Source organism: Scyliorhinus torazame, chromosome 6, assembly GCF_047496885.1.
Source record: "Scyliorhinus torazame isolate Kashiwa2021f chromosome 6, sScyTor2.1, whole genome shotgun sequence".
NCBI lineage: Eukaryota > Metazoa > Chordata > Chondrichthyes > Carcharhiniformes > Scyliorhinidae > Scyliorhinus > Scyliorhinus torazame.
Window position 1 is genome coordinate 47849502 of NC_092712.1, and position 21913 is coordinate 47871414.

A 21913-nucleotide genomic window follows, 5' to 3' on the forward strand; every position below is an offset into this window, starting at 1 on the left:
TTCACTACTGTCCAGCTTTTATTACCCTTTTAAAAAAAATTTCTGGGCAATTAGATATTTGCAAAGCAGCAAAGTCATAATGTATGTCACACACACACTGACTGACATGTTCACACACACATTCACACACACACATGTACTCATATACACAGTCACACACATACATTCACACCCATTAATACACAGTTACACACACTCATTCATACAGCCACACACATTCGCACTCATTAATAGTCACACACATACTCGTATACACAGTCACACACACACACATACTCATATTCACAATCACATACACATTCACACTCATCTATACAGTCACACACATTCACACTCATTAATAGAGTTACACACACATTCACACCCATTAATATACAGTTACACACACATTCTCATTCATTCATACAGTCACACACATTCACACCCATTAATACAGTTACACACACACATTCACACTCATTCATACAGTCACACACATTTACACTCATTAATACAGTCACACACATTCACACTCATTCATACAGTCACACACATTTACACTCATTAATACAGTCACACACATACTCACATAAAGTCACACACACACACTTATATACGCAGTCACACACTCAAGCATACACAATCACACACATATTCACACGTATTCACACTCATGCATACAGTCACACAGTCACACCCACAAATTCACTTATTCACACTCATGCATACACAATCATACACACACATTCACACAGTCACACCACACATTCATACTCACACTCAGATACACATTCACACACACGCACTCATACACAATCACAGACACAGTCACTCACATACACTCACTCATATGTAGGCACACATTCACTCACACACACACTTGCTCACACACACATTCACACTCACTCACCCTCACTCGTATAAAGAATCATCCATACTTTCAAATAAACTCATGCACACTCATACACAGTCTGTCACACACACATATTCACACTTACACTCACAGATATGCATTCACACACTCACTCACAGTCACACACACATTCACACACACATTCACACTCACTCATTCACATTCACACACACTCACTTACTCATACCCAGTCACATACACTCACTCATATACACATTCACACACATTCATATTCATACACACACATACATACACACATATACACACAATCACACTTGCTGATATACAGTCACACATACATTAATACACACTCTCATTGATATATACAGTTGCACACACACTCACATACACAGTCATACACTCACACACACAGTCACACACACACAGATTCACACGAGCTCACACACAGTCATGCACTCACACATTCACACACTCACCCACAGTTATACACTCACACATTCACACACACTCACACACAGTTATGCACTCACACATTCACACACACACAGTTCACACTATCTGACACAGTCATGCACGCACACAGTCACACACATTCTCATGCACTCACACATTCTCACCCACAGTTATACACTCACACATTCACACACACAGTCATGCACTCACACATTCACACACACTCTCATACACTCACACATTTACACACACTCACATACACAATCATATACTCACACACTCACAATATAGTCATACATTCACACATTCACACACACTCACACACAGTCATACACTCACACATTCACACACATGCAGCCATACACTCACACATTCACACACTCACACGCACACAGTCACACACTCACATTCACACTAACTCGCATACAGTCACACATTCACACAAACTCACATACACCGGATGTTCGCGTCGCTGGTTAGGCCAGCATTTATTGCCCATCCCTAGTTGCCCTTCAGAAGACAATGGTGCGCTGCCTTCTTGAGCCGCTGCAGTCCCTGAGGTGTAGGTACATCCACCGTGCTGTTAGGGAGGGTGTTCCAATTTTACAACTCACCTCACTGGAGTTGTCATTTTCCAACCTTAGGTCAGGAGACCAGGAACATCGCAGTGTAGTCCCATTCCATTGTGAGGGATCGATGGAGGCTGTGGCCCTTCCGGGCTGTACAGAAACACTTAGCTTAGAGTCGGACCTTTGTATATGGTTCAAAATCAGCCAGTTCTGTTAAAAAATAGCAATAATATAAATGGCATACAATATAACATTAGTGAGGACTATATATGAATGTGTGTCACAAACAGCATGTGTGAGGTTTAAACAAAATGTGTATTAATATGAAGATATGTTGGTAACGATATGGAAATATTGATAACAGGAGCAGGAGGAGGCCATTCAGCCCTTCGAGCCTGCTCAGTCATTCATCATGATCATGGTTGATCATCCAACTCAATAGTCTGTTCCTGCCTTACCCCCAGATCCTTTGATCCCTTTCACTCCGTGTGCTATATATAACTGCTTCTTGAAAACATACAATGCTTTGGCCTCAACAACTTTTTATTGTAACGAATTGCACAGGCTCACCACTCTCTGAGCGAAGATATTTCTCCTCATCTCTGTCCTAAATGGTCTGCCCCGCATCACCAGACTGTGACCCCTGGTTCTGGACTTCCCCAACATCGGTAACATCCTCCCGGTATTTACCCTGTTAGAATTTTATAAGTTTCTGTGAGATCCCCCCCCCCTCATTCTTCTGACTCCAGCGAATACAATCCTAACCGACTCAATCTCTCCTCATACATCAGTCCTGCCATCCAGGAGTCAGTCTGGTAAACCTTCGCTGCACTCCCTCTAGAGCAAGAATATTCTTCCTCAAATAGGGACACCAAAAACGCACACAATACGCCAGGTGTGGCCTCACCAAGACCCTGTATTCATGTGGCAAGACATTACTGCTCCTGTACTCAAAACCTTTTGCAATGAAGGCCAACATACCATTTTTGCCTTCTTTACCACTTGCTCCACCTGCATGCTTACCTTCAGTGACTGGTGTATGGGGACACCTAGGCCTTGTTGCACATTCCTCTCTCAATTTACAGCCATTCAGATAATAATCTGCCGTCCTGTTTTTGCTGCCAAAGTGGGTAACCTCACATTTATCCACAATATTCTGCATCTGCAATCATTTGCCCACTAACTGAACTTATCCAAATCACACTGAGGATCTTTGCATCCTCCTCACAGCTCACCCTCCCACCAAGCTTTGTGCCATCTGCAAATTTGGAGAAATTACCTTTAATTCCCTCATCCATATCATTAATGTATATTGTGAATAACTGGGGTTCCAGGCCAAGTGGGTGCATTTAATCTGCCGACAAGACAATGCCTGTATACAAGGTCAGCATCACCAAAATTGCAAACATTCAATCCCTCCACCCGGTGAACAGTGGCAGCCGTGTGTACTGTCTACAAGATGCTCTGCAGAGACTCGCCAAGGTTCCTTTGGCAGCACCTTCCAAACCCACGACCGTTACCCACGACCGCTACCATCTAGAAGGACAAGAGCAGCAGATACCGCAGAACCCCACCACCTGGAGGTTTCCCTCCAAGTCATGCGCCACCCCAACTTGGAAACATATCGCCGTTCCTTCACTGTCGCTGGGTCAAAATCCTGGAAGCCCCTCCCTAACGGCTCTGTGTGTGTATCTACACCGCAGGGACTGCAGCGGTTCAAGAAGGCAGCTCACCACCACCATGTTCTGAAGGGCAACTAGGGATGGGTAATAAATGCTGGTCCAGCCAGCGACGGCCACACCCCATAAACGGATAAAAGAAAAATCAGAGGGCATCGACAGGCACAATCGCGCTGTTCTAAGACATTGAGTCGTTACGATCTGGCGCACGCTGCCTGAGAAGGTGGTAGAAGCAGATTCAGCAACAACTTTCGAAAGAAACTTAGAGGTGTATTGAAGAGGGCAACATTTGTGGGAATGGGGGGGGGAGACTAATTGGATAGCTTGTCCAAAGAGCTGGCATGGTTACGGTGGACTGAATGGCCTCCTTCTGCATTGTAAGATTATATAATGATTGTGTTCCATGTAAATTCAGGGCCTACAATTCTTCCCTTCATAAACCTAATGAAATGTGAACGTGGTCTGATAAACCCACAAATTAAATTGAATTCATGATGTGTAGTGAAAACACTTCCACAGTTGCCATTATACCACTGGGCGATAGTCAGCTGTATAATTCAGATCTCTGGTCTGGGAGTTTTATAATGCAACATTTTGATAATTGTGAAACATTTCACAAGCCACGCACGTCCCCGAGGAGAAGGAAAATTAACTTACCCTTTATTTCTTTTGATTTGAAAAGTGGGGTCAACCACTTTGACAGAGAGAAATCATTCTGCACCAGTTGTTTTGTGCTTAATTTAATTACATTGACTTTCTGTGTGAAAATGGCAATTATTGTCAGCGGGTGAGCGAAACCTCTGTGGGGCCCTAGTGTCAGGTGACATGCATTAAGGCGTAGAAAGCTAATGGATTTACAATCGAGTAACATCCAAAACAAAACGCATGCTCGTCCATTATCACTTTCTGGCTTGGAGCTTAACTACAGCGGGTGAGTGAAGACAGCCAATGAATAGAGGTCCTTCATCATCGCTGGGTCAAAATCCTGGCATTGTGGGAGGAGCTTTATCACACAGATAGCAGAGATACATCATAGAATCCCTACAGTGCAGAAGGAGGCTATTCGGCACATCGAATCTGCACCGACCCTTCGAAAGAGCACCCTACCTAGGCCCCAACTCCACCCTAGGGGGCAACTTAATATGGCAAATCCACCTAAACTGCACATCTTTATAATAATAATGTAATAATCTTTACTAGTGTCACAACTAGGCAATGAAGTTACTGTGAAAATCCCCTAATCGCCACACTTGGGTACATGTGTTCGGGTACACGGAGGGAGAATTCAGAATGTCCAATTCACCTAACAAGCACATCTTTCGGAACTTGTGGGAGAAAACCGGAGCGCCCGGAGGAAACCCTCGCAGACACGGGGAGAATGTGCAGACTCCACACAGACAGTGACACAAGCCGGGAATCAAACACGGGTCTCTGGTGCTGTGAAGCAGCAGTGCTACCCACTGTGCTACCGTGCCACCAATGTGACTGCTTGCAGTGCAAAGGAATATTGTTGTAGTCAACAGAAGTGTTGTGACGCCCACGCAGATCCCGGGGGGATCGGCAATTGATCTCCCCGTGTGGTTCAGTGGATTACGAGTTCCCGTATTAAGCGGGAGGAAGCTCGCCCAATAGGTACTCAGTAGTAGTTCTTTAAAATGTGTAACACAGACCCGGACTGGTGTCCCCCATGATCCCGCGCTGGGACGCAAGGAATGACGCCAGGGCTGGGGTTTCTTTTTGTTCAAGGAATGAACACGGGTTTTGTGTTAGCCTGGCCTCGGCTGGAGTGACATAATATGGATGCAGATAGAATTAATGCAGTGGATGGAACATTGGGATCAATTGGCTGATCGGTACTCAGTCTAACCATCCTCGTTCCGTAACACCGAACAACCTTTATTTAATAAATTAATTTTTTACTTTTCAATGTACTATGCCATCGTGCCGCCACTTGTGCCACCGTGCCGCTCTTTGCCCATAAGACAATTCCCTCTATACCGGGGATCACCCGCTGATGAACCTTCTCTGAACTGCCTCCAATGTTACTTCCTCAACAAATTCAACAAAAGTAGACAGACATTGTTGAGGAATGGGTCAAGAGACATTCCAATTAGATGTCTCATTGATATTAAGTATCCAACAATTGACACTGAGATGAAAAGAGGTTGTAGGTGGCACCTGTTTGGTGTGATGTGGTGCAAGAATTTTGTATAGAGTGTGCTATTCAAGGAAAATAAAGGTGTCTTGGCAAAGGAGCAGAACTCTTGACTCTTTACTGAACAACAGCCAGTAGCTAACAGTGGTAGCAGAGAATGGTTCTGTGCAAATGTAAAGGGTTGAAAGATACAGCTTTTCCAGGAGAAAAAAAAAATTCTGCATCAGCCAAGGAGTGAGTGAAAGAAAAAAAAAATATATGGCTGAACCTAGAATAAAAATGTCCGGATATGACTATCCGCCATTATTTTCTGAAAGGGGATCTTACGACCAATGGAGAAGTGCAGTTGTTATGTGGACTAAAGTAGCTGCCTTGGGAAAGAGGAAACAAGGTATGGCATTGGTTTTTTCTCTACCTTATGAGAGTAAAATCCAAAGCAAAGTGTTTTCTAAACTGGAATTGGAACAGTTAGACTCAGAAGAAGGTCTGGAGACTCTATTGCATTTTATGGATAAGAGTTATCAAAAGGATGACTTCAAGTGCGTATGAAGCCTGGTCAGAATTTGATAGATTTCAGTAAACAGAGGATATCTCTATTGAGGACTATATAATGGAATTTAGCAGACCAAACAAAAGGCTGCACAAACACCGCCTGGAATTTCCACAATCAGTTTTGGCATTTAAGTTACTGGACTGTGCTAGAGTGACCAATATGGATAGGCTCCAAGTTTTGAGAGGAGTTCATAGATCATAGAATTTACAGTGCAGAAGGAGACTATTCGGCCCATCGAGTCTGCACCGCCTCTTGGAAAGAGCACCCTACCCAAGGTCAACACCTCCACCCTATCCCCATAACCCAGTAACCCCACCCAACACTAAGGGCAATTTTGGACACTAAGGGCAATTTATCATGGCCAATCCACCTAACCTGCACATCTTTGGACTGTGGGAGGAAACCGGAGCACCCGGAGGAAACCCACGCACACACGGGGAGGATGTGCAGACTCCGCACAGACAGTGACCCAAGCCGGAATCGAACCTGGGACCCTGGAGCTGTGAAGCAATTGTGCTATCCACAATGCTACCGTGCTGCCCACTTTAAGTTTGCAGAGTTAAGTTTGCAGATAATGATACCTTATTCAATCAGATGATAGAGATCTTCAAGAAGTTTCTATGGAAACATTCAATTCCTATGGCTCTTATGACACAAATGAGTCAGTCAGCAATAAAGCAGATTATAGAGAAAATGCTGGAAAATCTCAGCAGGTCTGGCAGCATCTCTCGGGAGAGGAAAGAGCTAACGTTTTGAGTCCAGCTGACTCTTTGTCAAAGCAGACTATGGAAGATACACTACTGACAGGATGGCGAGATCTAACGGCTACAAACAGGTTACGAGAGTATGGAAGGAAATCGAGACCTGGAAATTATGAGAACAGAAACCCATTTAAAACCTGTGACAGGAGGAGGTGGAGAATGGTAATGGGAAAATGAACCCCAGAAATGTCCGGGGTATGATAAATCAATGTTTTCGGTGTGACTCTCAACACAATCATGCTTTCAACTGTCCAACATGCTATAATAAAGTGTTTGAAGCTACACATGCCACGGAAGAGTCGGAAGAGGAAAAAGATAGTGACCAGAAAGAAGGCATTGTCCTATTAACGAGCAGTTTTACTCCGGCAATGAGAGTGTTGGTTGCAGAATCCTTCAATTGTGCTACGTTGGACAGTGGCTGCACATCTACTGTGTGTGGAATTGACTGGTTAAAATGTTACCTGGTCTCTTTGAATGCTGAAAATCGTAACAAGGTTAAGGAATTTGAAAGTTCCACAAGTTTCAGGTTTGGGGATGATTATACCCTGAAGTCGCTGAAATTGGTGATCCCTTGCAATATTGCCGGAGTGAATCATTTCATTTGTGTAGATGTTGTATCAAGTGGGATACCTTTGCTTCTGAGCAGACTGCCGATGAAGAACGCACACGTGAAACTGGATATGGAACAGGATAAGGCAACAGTTTTTGGAAAGACGGTGGACTTACAATTTACACAGTTGGGACACTATTGTATTCCAATACTAACAAATAATATTTCAGGTGCAGTTGTTAAGGATGTGTTAATGGCAGTTGAAAATGGGACTTCAGTTGATAAAAAGCTTGTTGCATTAAAACTGCATAGGCAATTTGAACATCCGTCTTCTCGGAGGCTGAAAAATTTATTAAAGGATGCATGGGTAGGGGGTGAAGACTATACTAAGCCGATAGAACAGGTTAGTGATCACTGTGAGGTTTGTAGGAAGTACAGAAGGACACCAGCACCACCAATAGTAAACCTACCTTTGCGCAGGGATTTTAACAACATTGTGGCCATGGAACTTAAAATCTGGGATAAAGCTAACAATATATTTATTTTGAATTTTGTAGATTTAGCGACCAGATTTAGTCAATCAACCATTGTACGAAGTAAAGAAAAGAGAGTAATCCTGGATCAGATCATGGAAAAATGGATAGGGACAGGAATGGGCCCACCGGCAAAATTCCTTACGGACAATGGGGAAGAATTTGCTAATGATGAGTTTAGGGATTTGTGTGAAAACGTGAATATCACGGTTATGAATACAGCTGTGGAAAGCCCATTTAGTAATGGTGTGTGTGAAAGAAACCATGCTGTAATAGATGACATGCTCCGTAAAATTTTGGCAGATGGACCAAATTGCAAGCTAAATTCAGATCTCCAAGAAGATCGCGCATTTAGACACTGACATTAAGTTGCCCCAGTCCAACACCGGGTGCATCTCCATATCATGGCTACCATCGACACTGCAAACCGCTGGCTCAAAGTGGAGAGGATCTCCAAGAAGGTTGCGCTATTAGTCACAAAGGCATGGGAATGCAAATCTATAGATATAAAAGCTGCCTTTTTGCAGGGCCATCAGCTTCAGAGAGACATTTTTCTCCGTCCTCCTAAGGAAGCAGCTAACACAGAAGTAGTATTCTGGAAGTTGAACAAACGTGTATATGGATTAAATGCTGCGTCTAGATTCTGGTATTATTAGGTAAGGTCAGTTTTGTTAATGTTAGGCTGTTGCCAGTTGAAAGCAGATCCGGCAATGTTTTACTGGCACTATAAGGGAAATCTTTCTGGCATATTTATGAAGCATGTCGATGATTTTTTTGTGGTTTGGGACTAGTGATTTTGAAGCTATTGTAATCTCTAGGTTGAGGAATGAATTAAGGGTTGGAAGTCAGGCTTCTGGTGCATTAAAATATATTGGACTGGAAATCGGATAGACTGAGTTAGGTGTAATTAGTTGTGGTCGGGTTTCACAGAAGACGCAGTGGTTTCAAAGATGGAAAAAGAGCAAGAGTGAAGTTTAATTGGGCAACTGAATTGGTTAGGTCGACAGACTAGACCGGTCGTTAGTTTTGATATCTTAGAGTTGAGTACAAAAATGAATGATCCTAAAGTGGAAGACATAATGAGAACAAATAAAACATTGGTCAAACTAAAAATGCAGGCGTGAGTTTTGAGGTTCCCGGTTTAGCTGATCTTAGACACTTGAAACTCAGTTCATAGTGATGCGTCCTATGCAAATTTATGTGATGGGGTTTCAACTGCAGGAGGTTTTATAATTTTCCTTTTGGGGAACAATGGTAAATGTTGCCCCATTGTGTGGGAAACAAAGAAAATAAGGAGAGTGGTCAAAAGCACTTTGGCCGCTTAGACGTTAAGCCTTGTAGAGGCGGTGGATATTGCCTTTTATATAGCCCAGATATTGACAGACATTTGGGGATTAGGGGATTTGGGTAACATACCCAGTTGTGCACTCTACAAAAGTGTGAATGAGAAAAGGTTAAGGATAGACATCGCATGTTTGAAGCAGAGGGGAGACAGCAAAAATTAAATGAGTCGACAGTAGCTATCAATTGTCTGATTGTTTTACGAAAAGAGGGGCTAGTTCACAGAAACTTTTGGATATTATTTATGAAGGGTTCCTGTTTCTGTGACTGTTTTTTTACCTTCCAAAAAAAAAATGAGAAAAAAGGGGGGGAAGAAAATGCATGTGTTTTTGAGTTTCTTGTAATTTTCTTTTTTCGGGGGAAACCGGTATTTACCAAATTATTTTTTTTCTCCAAGGAAGGAGCGACTGGTAAGGAATTGGTTAAGAGACATTCCAATTAGATGTCTCATTGATGTTAAGTATCCAACAATTGACACTGATATGTAAAGAGGTTGCAGGAGGCACTTGTTTGGTGTGATGTGATGATAGAGCTTTGTATAGAGTGTGTTCAAGGAAAATACAGGTGCCTTGGGAAAGGAGAGGTCTCTTCACTCTTTACTGACCAGTAGCCAGAAGCTAACAGACATGACCTTCCACCAACAAATCCATGCTGACTGCCCTTTATTAATCCGTGCCTTTTTTATCCTGCCCCTATCAACCAATTAGATCACAGCTTCCCTCTGACGTCACTTTTGAAAAAAAACCTGGAAAACAGAAAGTTACCGTTAGGTTTTTATACTCACAGAGAATGCTCCTCCTCCTCCGATCGGCTCCCAAAATTAGGCCCGAAGAAAGAGAGAGAACAAAACAGTAGGGAAAAAGCACCTTGTCCCACTCTGCACCGAATTACCTCACTGCATCAAATTACCAAGTTTCAAATTCCCACTCTGGATGTGTCTTACTCACTCAGGCTGTGTCTCTTTGACCTGCGCAACGCTTCCTGAGTGCGCTTTCTGTCTGTCTTTTATACAGACTTCAGGATGACTCACACTAAAACTTCAAAGAGACGAATACAATGTGTACCTTTGTGCCCCTAAACAGACCTCAGGTGACTGCCAGATAACTGCCTCTCAGCAATTAGGGTGGGGGCAGCTTCAGCCAATCAGACACTCCAAATGGTGTCTGACCAGAGCCTTATACAGCCTCAGACGTAGACGTAGAACATTACAGCGCAGTACAGGCCCTTCGGCCCTCGATGTTGCGCGACCTGCGAAACCACTCTAAAGCCCATCTACACTATTCCCTTAATGTCCATATGTCTATCCAATGACCATTTGAATACCCTTAGTGTTGGCGAGTCCACTACTGTTGCAGGCAGGGCATTCCACGCCCTTACTACTCTCTGAGTAAAGAACCTACCTCTGACATCTGTCCTATATCTATCTCCCCTCAATTCAAAGCTATGTCCCCTCGTGCTAGACATCACCATCCGAGGAAAAAGGCTCTCACTGTCCACCCTATCCAATCCTCTGATCATCTTGTATGCCTCAATTAAGTCACCTCTTAACCTTCTTCTCTCTAGCGAAAACAGCCTCAAGTCCCTTAGCCTTTCCTCATAAGATCTTCCCTCCATACCAGGCAACATTCTGGTAAATCTCCTCTGCACCCTTTCCAATGCTTCCACATCCTTCCTATAATGTGGCGACCAGAATTGCACGCAATACTCCAAATGCGGCCGCACCAGAGTTTTGTACAGCTGCAACGTGACCTCATGGTTCCTAAACTCAATCCCTCTACCAATAAAAGCTAACACAGCGTACGCCTTCTTTTTAAAAAAAAAAATATTTATTAAAGTTTTTTAACACAATCTTTCTCCCTTACAAACAATAACAGCCCCCCCCCTCTCGTAACAAAAAAAAACGAGAAATCGCGCAGAGCAAGATATATACATGGCAAAATGATATATTTACACAGCTTTGTACACTGGCCCTCACCCGTATGTGCCAGTTTCCCCAACCCTTCATGTTATCTCTTGCTCATCCACCCTCCCAGGCAGTCCCCCCTTTCCCCCCCCTCCCCCCCTCCCCCCCCCCCCCCCCCCCCCCCCCCCCCCAAGGTTGCTGCTGACCGACCTTCCTCGTACGCCTTCTTAACAACCCTCTCAACCTGGGTGGCAACTTTCAGGGATCTATGTACATGGGCACCGAGATCTCTGGTCTTGTATTCTAGCCCTCTTGACATGAATGCTAACATTGCATTTGACTTCTTAACTGCCGACTGAACCTGCACATTAACCTTAAGAGATCGTGAACAAGGACTGCCAAGTCCCTTTGTGCTTCTGCTTTCCGAAGCATTTCCCCATTTAGAAAATAGTCTATGCCTAGATTCCTCCTTCCAAAGTGCATAACCTCACACTTTTCCACAATGTCTTTCATTTTCCACTTCTTTGCCCAATCTCCTAGCTTGTCCAAGTCCTTCTGCAGACCCCTTGCATCCTCAATACTACCTGTCCCTCTACAGATCTTTATATCATCTGCAAACTTAGCAACAGTGCCTTCAATACCTTCTTCCAGATCATTAATGTATATTGTAAAAAGTTGTGGTCCCAGCACAGACCCCTGAGGCACACCACTAGTCACCGGCTGCCATCCTGGAAAATACCCCTTTATCCCCACTCTTTGCTTCTGCCAGTCAGTCAATTCTCTATCCATGCCAGGGTCTTACCCTGAACACCATGAACTCTTAACGTATTTAACAGTCTCCTATGTGGCACCTTGTCAAAGGCCTTCTGGAAATCTAAATAAATCACATCCACTGGTTCTCCTATGTCTAACTTGCTTGTTACCTCCTCAAAGAACTGTTCAGGATAGAAGAAAGGCTTGTATTTATATTGAGCCTTTCAGGGCATTCAAAAGCTGAGGCATAGGACAGGGCAGTCCTGAGGTTTGGTGATGAAATCAATTGCACGTTACAAGTCATGATGGGTAACTGCACAGGAACCCAGGAGAAAAAGGAGCAATTTCAACGTGTGATTTTATAACTATTCTATGTAACCTAGGTGAAATCCAATTTGCCATTAAGATATTATGATTTCCTTATTCTTCATTGAATATAAAGAGCTTTTGAATGTCCTGAAAGACTCAATATAAATACAAGTCTTTCTTCTGTCCTGAATTTTGCCTGATTATCGGTAAACAAACTTTTGTCAATCAGAGCAGATGTTAAACTCAGTCAATCGGGCTCTGGTTCTCCCTATGATTCTCTACAATTCTGGGGCGAGATTCTCCGACCCCCCGCCGGGTCGGAGAATCACCGGGGGCTGGCAATATTCCCGCCCCCGCCGATTGCCGAATTCTCCGGCACCAGAGATTCGGCGGGGGCGGGAATCGCGCCACGCCGGTTGGCGGGCCCCCCCCCCGCGATTCTCCAGCCCGGATGGGCCGAAGTCCTGCTGCTAGGATGCCTGTCCCGCCAGCGTGGATTAAACCACCCACCTTACCGGCGGGACAAGGCGGCGCGGGCGGGCTCCGGGGTCCTGGGGGGGGGGCGCGGGGCGATCTGGCCCCGGGGGGTGTCCCCACAGTGGCCTGGCCCGCGATCGGGGCCCACCGATCCGCGGGTGGGCCTGTGCCGTGGGGGCACTCTTTTCCTTCCGCCTTCGCCACGGTCTCCACCATGGCGGAGGCTGAAGAGACTCCCTCCACAGCGCATGCGCGGGGATGCCGTGAGCGGCCGCTAACGCTCCCGCGCATGTGCCGCCCGGAAATGTCATTTCCGCGCCAGCTGGCGGGGCACTTCCGCCAGCTGGAGGGGCGGAAATCAGTCTGGAGGAAACCCATGCAAACACGGGGAGAAAGTGCAAACTCCGCACAAGACAGTCACCCGAGGCGGGAATTGAACCCGGGTCTCTGGTGCTGTGAGGCGGCAGTGCTAACCACTGTGCCACCATGCCGCCCAAATACATTGGCTCCAATTCTTCCATAGAGCCAGACAGTTATTCCCCTCACAGCATCTAACTGCCTTTTTCATTATTGCAACTGCCTTATCTAGAAGACGTTTCGTTCATTTCAGGAGGTACGGCAGTGATACACTTTGTGCCAGCTTACACCACTGCTCTCTGCCCTGTACTTGAGGCTTACTTTGAGACTTGGTTTTCCTTTTATTTTTAAATGAATTTAGAGCACCCAATTCTTTTTCCAATTAAGGGACAATTTAGCATGGCCAATTCACCTACCCTGCACATCATTTTGGGTTGTGGCAGCAGATCAAGTTTATCTGCCTGATTGGAACGTAAGCTGTACGTATATTTCAGGGCAATGTCAAATCTCTTATCTGTCATTTGATACTCTTGCCCACCACTCTCACATCCCATAGTATTAAATTCAAGCCTCTTTTTGTGATAGCCAATGCTGATATTACTCGGCCACATATCAAATGGGACAAAGGAACCCAGTGAGAATTGCTGAATTGGCTGAGTTATAATTCGACGGGGTAGAGCACAACATGAAGCACGGATAAAGTATCAAACAGCTGGTGAGGAAATTAGATTTCATTGCTTGAGAATGTGCAATCATTTCCCTGAAGCCTACTCTTTGCCTCTTTTATGAAGATCGCTGATTTATTTTTAATTTCATATAAAAATTGAATCAATCAGAACGGTGCAGGACAATGTGGTCTATAAGTTGAGAAACATTAATAATGGAAATACATGATTAGATCCTATCCGTAATGGAGGTGACATGCTCAGTGGTGCTCCCTCTGGTTGTCAAAGATAGCCTCTGCACTATTTTGATAAAGAGCCACCGTGTTTCCCTGGTATCTGCCCCACATGTATCCCTCAACAAACATCACTAAAAATAGACGATCTGCGCTTTTCACGCATAACTGCAGTGACTACAGTCAGGAGTACTTTATTTTTAAGGGCGGCATGTGGCGCAGTCCCAGTGCGGCGCTGAGGGCTCGGGTTCGAATCCCGGCCCTGGGTCACGGTCCGTGTGGAGTTTGCACATTCTCCCCATGTCTGCATGGGTTTCACCCCCACAACCCCAAAGATGCGCTGGCTAGGTGGATTGGCCACGCTGAATTGCCCCTGAAATGGAAAAGAAAAATAATTGGCTACTCTAAATTTATTTTAAAAAGGAGTACTTTATTTTTGATTCATGGGATGTGGGCGTTGCTCACTGGGCCAGCATTTATTGCCCATAAACTGAGTGGCTTGCCAGGCTGTAGATTTAGAGTCACATAAAGGCTGGAAGATTTCCTTCTTCAAGGGCATCAGTGAACCACATGGGTTTCTGCAACAGTGGATATCCTGCGGTTGTGAAAATGCTGCAAAAACGCAAACCTTTCTTATTTCTAGAAACATAGGAACATGGAAAATAGAAGCAGGAGGAGGATAATCGGCCCTTCGAGCCTGCTTCTGGTACCAAGAGCTGGTGTCTGACAGTCTTTATCACCTGGAATCTTCATGGGTGGGGAGCGGGCAGTTTATCGATGTTCTGCCGTAGCTTCAGTGGGAACCTCTGCACAGATAGAATGAACAGCCATTTTGATGGGTTCACAATGATACTCTAGGGACCCCAGCAAACCTGTGCCACTGGGAAAGCCCTTCTCTCAGAAATTCTTTCGCCACTTGGGCGTGAATGGTTACAAAACAAAATGGCCTCAACTTTCCTCAGGGTTCTTCAGCATGCCTTTGACAGAAGATGGACAGGACACTCGCAAAATTGAGATTGATGGTGCTTTTTGCAGTATATGCTGTTTCGCTCAGCCCTTTGTCAATCTCTTACCAGAGAGCTATTAGTCAATGGATTCTTTTACTTATAAATATATATTATTTCACAAGATAACAGGATTCAAAGACATTCATTGTTGGATCTCATATGAATTAAGCATGCAGGAATATTTATTATTATGAATAATTATATGTATGCAATAATAACCATAACTACAAATTATTTCACACACTTAGGTTCATATTTATGATATAATGCCCTGGAGAATTTATTGTGACCTAGAATTTGAGCTTGCAAGTTCATCAGCTGCCTCGGCCTTATCAAATCCGAATCTGTTCCAACATCCTTTGTTATTTTGTCGCTAGTGCAGATTCTTATGTTACCGAAGGATAACCTCAACCCATTCCTCACTTAATGAAATTCAGTTTTAACAAGAAAGGCTCCTACATTCCTTTTCAAGGACTTATCTTCATTGTATTCCTCAACAATGTTCTCAGAGGAGTTGCTATCTCAAACTGTAGCTTCACGACTTGACGCTCGTTGCATGTCCATCGATGTCTCACTGCTGAGGTTAGCCTGTGCAAATAAAGATAGTGTGTGGCCGCTGCTGCCCTGGCTTTGCTTTTTATCTCGCCGCTAATGTAACCGAAGCTGGCATTTACAGCCTTCTTACAAAAATATTGGAGAATTTCCTTACAGCGCCGTGATGGAGCCGAACAGAACAAATAAAAGAGAAAATGCTGGAAAACCTCAGCAGGTCTGGCAGCATCTGTAGGGAGAGAAAAGAGCTAACGCTAATGTTAAAGCTTTGACAAAGAGTCATCAGACTCGAAACGTTAGCTCTTTTCTCTCCCTACAGATGCTGCCAGACCTGCTGAGATTTTCCAGCATTTTCTCTTTCATTTCAGATTCCAGCATCCGCAGTAATTTGCTTTAAGAACAAATGAAAGGTTGGCCCCCCTTTTTATCATTCATGGGAGGTGGGAATTGCTGGCAAGGTCATCATTTACTGTCCACCCCTAACTGCACCTTGAGAAAAGAGGTGAGGAGCCTTTGCAATCTATATATTGGAGCGGAAATCATCTTGTATCAAAATATGATAATACATGACATTAATCAGGGCCAGAGTGGTTTCATTCTGACTGCCATTGAGAGTCAGAGGCATAAACCTTCCCTCCAAGTTGGCCTTTTTGTCCTGTGTTTTTATCCACCAGGCGATCGTATGGCTTTTGGGATTGATTGATTGATTCATTCATTGTCACATGTACCGAAGTACAGTGAAAAGTATTTTTCTGCGGCCAAGGGAACGTACACAGTACGTACACAGTAGATAAAAAGAGCAATCGACAAAGTACCTCGACAAATAGTGATTGGTTACAATGCGGAACAATGGCCAAACAAAGCGAATACATGAGCAAGAGCAGCATAGGTCGTCGTGACACAAATTGTGCTGGGCAGGTTGGATGGAGCAGATTTGCATGTCCTTCTTTCAATTTAGTATTCGCTCCTCATAATGCGGTCTTCTATACTTTGTGGAGACCAAATGCAGATTGTATGACCCCTTGGCCGGGCACCTCCATTCAGTCTGCAAGCTGGACCCTGCGCACGGCTTGCCTGCCATTTTAATTCTCCTCCTTGCTCTCACTCTGACCCCTCTGTCTTTAGCACACTGCAGCATATCAATGAAGCTCAGCATAAGCTCGAGGAACAGCGCCTCATCTTCCGACTGGGCACTGATTTATTGCTTTTGTAGCCACCTGGGTTGGCCACTTCCCGACTTAAAATGGAGAACCGCAAAGGCTGAAGGGAAATTCAGCCAACACAGGCAAAGACTAGCAAATACAGAAATCATGTGTATTGAAACCTGTAAGAAACCAGACAGCACTGAAACCAGCAGCCATCTGCATAGTAATGAGCGATTCCAAGGCACAATTGCAACAATTAAGGTGAATAAAGCCAAGCCAGACTCCTCGGCGCCAGCAGGAGCCAAGACAAAGGAAGGCCAACGGACACTTAGGGACCGCCCAGCGATCAGGGAACAACTCCAATATTGGAGAAATCGATCCAAGTGATCGGAAGGCAGCCCAATCACTTGGAACCAGGTCCGGGGTCCACCCCGAAAGGCTGGAAGCCCCTGAGGATGATAAAGTAAAGCCCCCAAGTTCAAATCGTCCTTCTTTGGCAGGGTCACTCAGCAACTTGAACCAACCCTTGACAGTGACCTGTCTTGTTGCCTCCAAGCAAGTAAGTCTCAAGTCAACGCTCGGTACGAGATAGGCGCTCCTAGCTACAAGTCCATTCCAGCTTATGAATCCTGCAGACTCAGGACCCGAACGAAAGGCCATTTGTTCCCCTGACCTGGTGGGCCAGTCCGAAGCTAAGTATAGGCCTGTTAGTGATAGAAATAGCCTAGAAAGTAGAGTTTATGCATGAGTAGCGATTTACTGTGTATAATTAATGTGTTTTGATTTGAATCTTACTAATTGGTGTGTTGAGTTATTGATCATTACTTGAACTTGAACCTCGTGGCGGTATCATAAAGATACCTGGCGACTCTAGAGCAAAGGTTAAACAAACAGAGCAAATTATGATTTAAGAGCCAACCAAAAGTTAGCAACACTTTCCTGACTCAACATTAAATTCAACTGGGCAGCACGGTGATGCAGTGGTTAGCTCTGCTGCCTCACGGCGCCGAGGTCCCAGCTTCGATCCCGGCTCTGGGTCACTATCCGTGTGGAGTTTGCACATTCTCCCCGTGTTTGCGTGGGTTTCACCCCCACAGCTCAAAGATGTGCAGGGTAGGTGGATTGGCCATGCTAAATTGCCCCTCAATTGGAAAAAATTAATTTGGTACTCTAAATTTATAAAAGAAAAAAAAGATTTAAAAAAAATTAAGTTCAACTATTTCAGATCACAATCTTTTTCCCATTTAGAACATAGAATCTGCAGGGCAGAAGGAGGCCACAGCTGGAGTACTGCGTGCAATCCTGATCACATTATAGGAAGGATGTGATTGCACTGGAGTGGGTGCAGAGGAAATTCACCAGGATCTTGCCTGGGATGGAACATTTAAGTTATGAAGAAAAGTTGGATAGACTTGGGTTGTTTTCGCTGGAGCAGAGAAGACTGAGGGGTGACCTGATTAAGGTGTACAAGATTACGAGGGGCATGGACAGGGTGGATAGGGAGCAGCTGTTCCCCCTTAGTTGAAAGATCAGTTGTGAACGGATACAAGTTCAAGGTGTTTTAAGGGAGATTTGAGGAAAACCCTTTTTACCCAGGGGGTGATGGTCTGCAACGCACTGCCTGGGAGGGTAGTAGAGGCGGGTTGCCTCACATTCTGTAAAAAGTACCTGGATGAGCACTTGCCACGTCTTAACATTCAAGGCTATGGGCCAAGAGCTGGAAAAAGGGATTAGGTGGGCAAGTCAGGTGTTTTTCATGTGTTGGTGCAGACTCGATGGGCCGAAGGGCCTCTTCTGCGCTGTATTCTGCGATTCTGGATTCTGTGATTCTATTTGCAGGTTTTGGCTTGGCTCTTGTTTTCCTTTAGTTTTTCATTTTGGACAGCAACTATTCATCATTCTGCCCTTCACCTTTCCTCGACATTTATCTTTTCTTCTTTATTTCTTCCTTTGGCCCGGCACCACTGATTCTTTTGTCATTTAATAAGGCCATATGACATTGGAGCAGAAGTAGGCCATTCGATCCATCGAGCCTGCTCTGCTATTCAATGAGATCATGACCGATCTGATATGATTAGCCTAAATTTCACTTTCCTGCCTTATACTCACAGCCCTTGGTTCCCTTAATAAGGCTAGCCCAGATAGGTTTTGGCCTGAGACATGCACGCATCCCCACATGGGCCAGCACACATTTGCATGTATTAGCTGCAGAATTATCAGTTATCCAAGTAACGTTTGGAGCGATCACAGGAACTAACTGATTTAATGAGTCATTCGCAGTTTTACTGTATCTGCCGTGTCTACTTGGACACGCATGGTTTAATCTTTGAGACAAGGATATGCTACTGGTAGGATCAACCAGGTAAAGTACCCGTCGTCTCAGATGACCATAGGCTGTCCAACCAACTCAACTAAACTGGCCACTGGCCAGTTATCTGTCCCGTCTTCCGCCCAATCTCGGACTTTGTTTCTTTCTCCACCCTCTTCTCCGCACTTTTCACTTGTTTCAAACCTATGACATTTCTAACTTACCCAATTCTAATGAGAGGTCATTAACCTGATAAATTCATTCCATTTCTCTCTCCACAAATGCTGTTTGACCCGCTGAGCATTTCTGGTATTTTCTGTTTTTATTCCATTTAGGTGTCTTTCCACTGCGATTCTCGCCTCAAAAGTCAGTCGCCCTCAGTCTGGGAAGCTCCAATTCTCACAACAGTTTCACCTTTTTGCTGGTGAAGTTTTCAGATTTCTACCACTCTTTGTGTGAACAAAGCCCTTCCAAGTCATGATGGGTAACTGCACAGGAACCCAGGAGAAAAAGGAACAAGAATGGGTAATGACGCGTGATTTTCTAACTATTCTATGTTACCTAGGTGAAATCCAATTTGCATTAAGATATTATGCTTTCCTTGTTCTTCATTGAATGGGAGGGATGAGACGAAAATGAGCGGCATTCAGAATGTACGTACAGCTTACTTGTTTTCCTGGTCCTCCACTTTCCCTCTTAGGCTCTCCTGGGTCGTTACCAACCTTCTCACCTCGGTTTCCAGGGCTAAAGTCCTGCCGCTCTGGTCCGAGGCGGCCTTCTCCAACTCCAGGATTGTTTTCTCTTGCTCCTCCACCTTCCTTCCCAGGCCTTCGATGGTTTGCTGCATTTTGTCTGTCGCCTCCAACAGCACCTCCTTCATCATCGTGTGGAGCTCCAGCCTGATTGCCTCCTTGATGGTGTTTAGCTCCCTTTTCAGCACGCTTCTCCATTCTTCCCACTTTACGGGGGTGGGGAGGGGGAATGGAGCTGTTCCTGCTCCACTGTTCGGCTTGCCAGCTTTTCCCCTTCCAGGTTCGCCTGAACCTCCTTCCTGCCTCGCGGGGTCGTCTACCTGCGCGCCCGCAGCTGCTGCCCTTTTCTTTCACCTTCGTTGTTGATCCTTACATGTCGCCGTCACCCCCGATTTATTATTATTTGCAGGCATATTCCTTTTATGTGCCTTTTGCCGGGTTTTGGTGGAAAAAGTTATTTTTTTTAAAAAAGACAAACATTTAAAAAAAAAAAAAATTTTCAGGAGAAGAAAAAAAATGATCTTCTCTGTGCTCTTAAGCCCTCCAACTTTAAGGTTGTTTCTTTCTTTCCTCTCTTAGTGTCCGGCCCAACACCTTTTCAGTATCTCTGTGCCATGGGGAGTTTAAACAACCAAGTCTATTTATTGCTCTTGAACGCGAATTCAAAGTCATAAATAAAAAGGGAACTAAGTCGCGATCACTGATGTGAGCTCCTCCATGTGCAGCCGCTACGCTGAACACACCGGGAGCAGTTTCCCCCCTCTCGCACTTTTAAATCTCCGGCTCCTCCCGCACTTTTAAATCTCCGGCTACTCTCGCACTTTTAAATCTCCGGCTCCTCTCGCACTTTGAAATCTCCGGCTCCTCTCGTACTTTTAAATCTTTGGCTCCTCTCCTGCTTTTAAATCTCCGGCTCCTCTTGCACCTTTTTCTTTGGGCCTCATCTGACCATCGGACCGGTCCCTTGCTGCTTTGTCCTTCCTGCTTGTACCTTCGAGGGAGCGCTGTATCAATGTGTGTGTTTTTTTTAACAAAAATACCCCCCCCCCCCCCCCACCGGGTCTAAGCAAAAAGAGCTAAAAGTTCAGTACTTTAGCGGGAGCTGCCTCGTGAGGGCGTAACTCGCAGAATAGGTGGTGGAGAACAAGTGGATGAGGTGTATTAAGAGTTTCAGAAAGCATCTGATGACGTTCTACAAAGGAGGTCAATGTGCAAAATTAATGCACATGGGATTGGGATAATATATTGGCTTGGATTGAGAATTGTTTCGCAGACAGGGAACAGAGAGGAGGAATAAATTAATATTTTTCAGTCTGGCAGGCAATGATGAGAGGGGTACCACAGGGTTCAGTGCTTGGGCCCCAGCTATTCACAATTTACATCAATGATTTGGATCAGGGAACCAAATGTAATATTTCCAAGTTTTACCGACAACACAAAACTTGGTGAAAAGGTGAATAGTGAGAGGCCTCCAGCTGATTTAGACATTTGAATGAGTGGATAAATACATGACAGATGCAGTATAATGTGGATAAATGTGAAGTTTTACACTTTGGACAGAGAAACAGAATGGCAGAGTATTATTTAAATGGTGATTGATCGGGAAATGTTGATGGACAAAGGAACCTGGGTATCCTAGTTCACCAGTCACTGAAAGCAAGCACGTATGTGCAGCAAGAGGTTAGGAAGGCAGATGGTATGTTTGCCTTCATCATAGGAGGACATGAGCAAGGATGTCTTCCTGCAGCTGTACAGGGCCTTGGTGAGACCACACCTGGAGTACCAGTTTTGGTCTCTTACCTAAGAAAGGATATTGCCATAAAGGGAGGGATTGGATCAACTGGGCCTGTGTTCACTGGTGTTTAGAAAGAATGAAAATGTATCTAATTGAAATTCTGACCGGGCAGGACAGACTGGATGCAGGGATGTGGTTTTCTCTGGCTTGGAGGATCATAGAATCATAGAATCATAGAATTTACAGTGCAGAAGGAGGCCATTTGGCCCA